The sequence below is a fragment of the Dermochelys coriacea genome, chromosome 6, assembly GCF_009764565.3.
Source record: "Dermochelys coriacea isolate rDerCor1 chromosome 6, rDerCor1.pri.v4, whole genome shotgun sequence".
NCBI classification, from domain to species: domain Eukaryota; kingdom Metazoa; phylum Chordata; order Testudines; family Dermochelyidae; genus Dermochelys; species Dermochelys coriacea.
Window position 1 is genome coordinate 91959689 of NC_050073.1, and position 6000 is coordinate 91965688.

Here is a 6000-nt window from a genome sequence, read left to right on the forward strand (position 1 = left end):
CTCTCGGGGGGAAAAATAACACTAACAAGTGCACTGATTAAATGAATTTAGAAGTATTTGGTTAGTGGAAAGACAGCATCTAAGACAAGGACACTTGAGCATTGTGTTTTAAATGGGCAATGCAGCAGGGGCCAGAATGACATGTGAACAAAAGAAAGATATTCGACTTGAGGTATTCAGTACAAAGTAAATCACTCTTTGATGAAGGAGCCCTCAGATAAAACTCCAGATGAATTAAAAAAAAATGTTGACGAGAATTGGAAAAATGTTTGTCTTGAATGTTCCCCCCACAAAATGTCCCTTTAATAACAATCCATTGCTGAATGCTGTGCAGATAGCTAATTTCCTTCTGGGGAACTGATTGAAATAACACTGAAGTTAATCAGGTTTCACAGTAGCAGTCGTGTTAGTCTGTATCCACAAAAAGAAAAGGAGTACTTGTGGCACCTTAGAGACTAACAAATTTATTTGAGCATAAGCTTTTGTGAGCTACAGCTCACTTCATTAGATGCATGCAGTGGAAAATACAGTGGGGAGATTTTATATACACAGAAAACATGAAACAATGGGTGTTACCGTACACACTGTAACGAGAGTGACCAGGTAAGGTGAGCTATGACCAGCAGGAGAGCGGGGGGGGGGGGGAGGAGGGGCAGTTGCTTTGGCTGGTGTGAAGAGGGATGTAGTGTGGTGACCCAGAGACAGTCCTCAACAGATTGCACTCCTTTATAAACTGGGGCAAGCTTGCGCCCAATAGAATCCATTGAATTGCTGGAACTAGCTCCCATCGTCTAGTCAGTTTCAGAAAGTCAGTATTCTTTGTGCACCTTAAAGATCTTGTCCTGTCTATCACACTTCAGCTTCCTGTAATAACCCTTTCAGCATTGAGTTTATAAACACTCTGGGTCTATAAAGAATTTGGAGATCTTAAGCACACACCATGCTAGAAGGAATGGAATGTGTGTCTTAAACTGGTGGATCTGGATCATAGTCTTCAAATGTGGATTACCAGGCAGGAATACCAGGGCTCCTATCTGGAATTAGGCACAGCAAACAGGAATGCAGATGCCAAAGTGCTTTAATAGTGGCCATAGTATGGAAACATAAATAGTATACAATTTCAAATTTCATAATAAATAACTGAGTGTAAGAATGTAAAATTGTAATGATCCCCCCCCACTCAGAATTTTGGCCATTTTCCCAGCTCTACCAGATAGGGGGTTTGTCCAGCTGCTCGCAAAAGGCCTCTCTCCAGACTTGTGGGTTTCTCCTACAGAAATCTCAAAGTTGGCTGTTTTTGAATAAAGAGGCTTTATTGACACGGTTTTTAACAGCCAATGACCTAACCCTTATTAAAAATATGGTACAGTATTTGACAAGTAGTTCCAACACACTAATGGTTTACGGTAGTTGTGCTGTAGCGTTCTGGGCTCTGACTTTAGAATAACAATAACACAAACGGTAGTGATTAATGTTTAGCAAAGCCAGAAGACTTAATGTTGTAATACCCTGAACATGTGCATTGGAACGCAGGGGAGATGAAGAGCTTATTTCTGCCGATCCGGTTTTCTCAAGTAGTGGGCAAGCGCTATTCCTTTTCCAAGAATAGTGAGTGCTCCCCACACCTTTGCTCTTATGTTCCAGGATGCTGACCAGATCCGTGTGTGTGTGTGTGTGTGTGTGTGTTGAGGGTTCTGCAGCACAACAGGAGGGTTGCATTAGGGGAAGTGGTTTGCTGCATCTTTAAATTGGGGCAGCAAGAACCACACTCCTGTCACTATTTAAGAGGTATTGTGGATCCTAATACTAGTGCTCAGGTATTTATTGTTGTTGTTATTTTATTATTTATTTTATTATTTAATTCATTTATTTATTATTTACTAGGCCTAGGATCCCTAGTCATAGACCATTACCTAATTGTGGTAGGGTCCTGGTAATATGCTTTGTTTTAAAGCATAAATGTGCAAATCATTTGGCTCCCAGGAACCATATTAATTCCTTGATTGAAATCCCCTTACCTATGATCTTCTCAGTTTCTTTCAGGATTTACATCTGATGCTCTCTGACTGCTCACTTAGCACTGCCAGCTGCACAGTACTTGCTATTTACACTGAAGTCAGAGTCCCATTAATTTGCTAATGAATTGATATTGACTTCACTTTTTGCGAGTTGGCAATATTTCAGAAGTCATTGTTACCTCATTTCCAAAATGAACATCGACAAATTTCCCCTACTGCACAAAATGCAAAAATCAATTTAAAAAATTTAATTCATTTAACACCACCTGGTTTCAAATTATGCTGGTGGCACTTGATCAAAAACTCTTAATCCACCAGGGCTGGTGTGTAAGTGACTCTTTGGACCTACATGTGTGGTGTTCATGCAGCAATGGTAAATAGGAATCTGGATAGCACGTTAATAAGTTTAATCAGAGCTGAGCTGAACGTAATTGGGAAGAAGAGCCTCTTTTTTTTTCTTCCCACAGAATGCCATATCTGAAACATCTGCAGCGGTGTTGTATGTATGTAGGGAATGGGGAGATGGTTTCGACAAATAAGTTCCTGTCACTGAACCATGACCAGATAAAGAATTAATAATTTTCTGAAATGTATAGAAAAGCTTTCCCTCCTGTTTACAAATGCTGGCTATCTCATAGGAAAAGTTATCCATATGAGACTTCTAGCCTAATGTGTCTCATTCGTCTCGGATCATTTCAATAATCTGGCTAACGATCTGTATTTCTGGATGTTTATCTGTTGAGCCTTTTGCACTGCAAACCATCATTGCAAACTGACTAGTGTGTCAGAGATGGGCAGAGAATGTTTATTCCATTTTGTGTACGATTTCAAAGTTTGATTTCCATTCTGATTTGGAACATTATAAAAAAAATTAAAAATTCTCCACAAAATCGAATTACCATTCTCTGTCCAGTTCAGCTGGGTGCGCTGGCTCTGGGGCAGTTCACCTGGCAGGTTCCCTTGAAGCTGGGGACCTGGAAGCCGCGGCTGCTGAAGAGCTCTTAGCCTGGGGCTTTCAGAGCTTCCAGACTTTCAGCTTCCTTCCTCCCTCCAGGTGGGCTGATGAGGAGCCAAGTGGACAAGCTGGCAAGAAACCAGGAAGGTACCCAAGAGTTTCAAAACCTGCCTGATAGGCAGGTTCCCATTGGATTCCTTCCTGGTTGCCAGCAGAACTTTGTCACAACTGACACAGGCCCACAAAATGTTTCAATTTCAATGAACTGGCAAATAAAGATGAAAAAATATCTTGTCATATTTTTTTTTCTGACCAGCCCTGTGGGGGTATATTTAACTATAAAACTGCTTTTAGTTTTCTGTGCACCACACTTTCATTTTCAAAAGCAGACTCTCTATGAGAAAAGTCCAGGTGAAAATCCTGGCCCCCATTTAATCAAATGGAAAGATTCCCATTGAGTGCTGTGGGCTCTGGATTTCACCCCTGTGATAAATGAAGGGGGGGAAATAGCTCCCTTTTATGGACACCCAGCCAGCCCATTAGCTATCAAGTCTCTCTTGGTGGCTGTTCTCTGCTTGCTTTACCTGTAAAGGGTTAACCAAGTCCCCCAGGTAAAGGAAAAGGAGTGGGCACCTGATCAAAAGAGACAATGGGAGGGCTAGAACTTTTTAAAATTTGGAAAAAACTTCCCTTTGTCTGTTGTGGTTTTCCAGGAAAGAGCAGAGACATAGAGCATCAATGCTGTAAGCAGCTTTAAAACCAGGTATGAAAAAGCATCTAATCATACCTCAACCCGACTTATCTGAACCCCCAAATATGTAAGTAATCAGGGAATGTCTAAGAAGACATGATTAGAGTTATTTCTTTTATTTCTTATTGGCTTGTGGACTCCTCTGTGCTATCCCCAGATGTTTTTGTTTGCTTGTAACCTTTAAGATGAACCCCCAAGAAAGTTATTTTTGTGATTAATTTTTGGAACTGCTCTTTTAAAATCTAGCAAAAGCCTAAGTTCCAAATGCATTTTCTTTCTTTTTTGCTTTTAATAACATTTCCATTTTTTAAGAACAGGATTGGATTTTTGGTGTTCTAAGAGGTTTGTGCATATATTGTTTAAATAGCTGGTGGCAACAGCTAATTTCCTCTATTTTCTTTCTCAGCTCTTCCCTGGGGGGTGGTGTGTGTGAAATGGTTTGAGGGTACCCAACAGGAAGGAATTCCCAAGTGCGTCTTCCTGTGTTCCAAAAGGGGTTTTGCATTTGAGTGGTGGCAGTGTTTACCAAGCCAAGGTCAGAGAGAAGCTGTAACCTTGGGAATTTAAAACAAGCCTGGAGTGGCAAGTATTAATTTTTTAAAATCCTTGTGGGCCCCCACCTTCTGCACTTGAAGTGCCAGAGTGGGGAATCAACCTTGACAACCCCAGTAGACACTTTTGTTCTTAGAGCAGACCACCACTAGAGACATATATCCATGTCCAATCACTTATATTGATTATACTTTGTTCTTATTTTATTGTTCTCTTAATATAACCAAGAACATTCTAATTGAAAGTATGTTTGTTCTCTAAGTATAGAAAAACATAACTATGACAAGTGACAAAGCAGTCAACCAAACAAGCGCTGAGGGGCTAAAATCAGGGGCCAAATCTTCATCCAGATCTACACCCAGCCTATATTTCTGCATGCACAAAAATTGCACAAACAGATAGAGTTGTCTGCACTTTTCAGATGTGGATTATGTCCATGTGCACATCAAAAATTCTAATTCCAGCAGACATGTACCTGCAAAATCCATTTACAACACACACTTTGCTTCTCTACAAAAGAAAAAGGACACTAAACTATCTAAACTACTACATGCCACAAGGGGCCACAACAGTGGTTCCTGTAACCCACCCAGCAATATTGTTAATCTATCCAACTATACTAAGTATAGTATGAACAAGAGGCTACTAGGCAGCTCTCCAACACTACTTTCTGCAAGCCATTACAATGTATATCTTCAAATCAGCGGCACTGCGATGGGTACCCGCTTGGCCCCACAGTATGCCAACATTTTTATGGCTGACTTAGAATAACGCTTCCTCAGCTCTCGTCCCCTAATGCCCCTACTCTACTTGCGCTACATTGATGACATCTTCATCATCTGGACCCAGGGAAAAGAAGCCCTTGAGGAATTCCACCATGATTTCAACAATTTCCATCCCACCATCAACCTCAGCCTGGACCAGTCCACACAAGAGATCCACTTCCTGGACACTACAGTGCTAATAAGCGATGGTCACATAAACACCACCCTATATCGGAAACCTACTGACCGCTATTCCTACCTACATGCCTCTAGCTTTCATCCAGATCATACCACTCGATCCATTGTCTACAGCCAAGCTCTAAGATATAACCGCATTTGCTCCAACCCCTCAGACAGAGACAAACACCTACTAGATCTCTATCATGCATTCCTACAACTACAATACCCACCTGCTGAAGTGAAGAAACAGATTGACAGAGCCAGAAGAGTACCCAGAAGTCACCTACTACAGGACAGGCCCAACAAAGAAAATAACAGAACGCCACTAGCCATCACCTTCAGCCCCTAACTAAAACCTCTCCAACGCATCATCAAGTATCTACAACCTATCCTGAAGGACGACCCATCACTCTCACAGATCTTGGGAGACAGACCAGTCCTTGCTTACAGACAGCCCCCCAATCTGAAGCAAATACTCACCCGCAACCACACACCACACAACAGAACCACTAACCCAGGAACCTATCCTTGCAACAAAGCCCGTTGCCAACTCTGTCCACATATCTATTCAGGGGACACCATCATAGGGCCTAATCACATCAGCCACACTATCAGATGCTCGTTCACCTGCGCATCTACCAATGTGATATATGCCATCATGTGCCAGCAATGCCCCTCTGCCATGTACATTGGTCATACTGGACAGTCTCTATGTAAAAGAATGAATGGACACAAATCAGACGTCAAGAATTATAACATTCAAAAAACAGTTGGAGAACA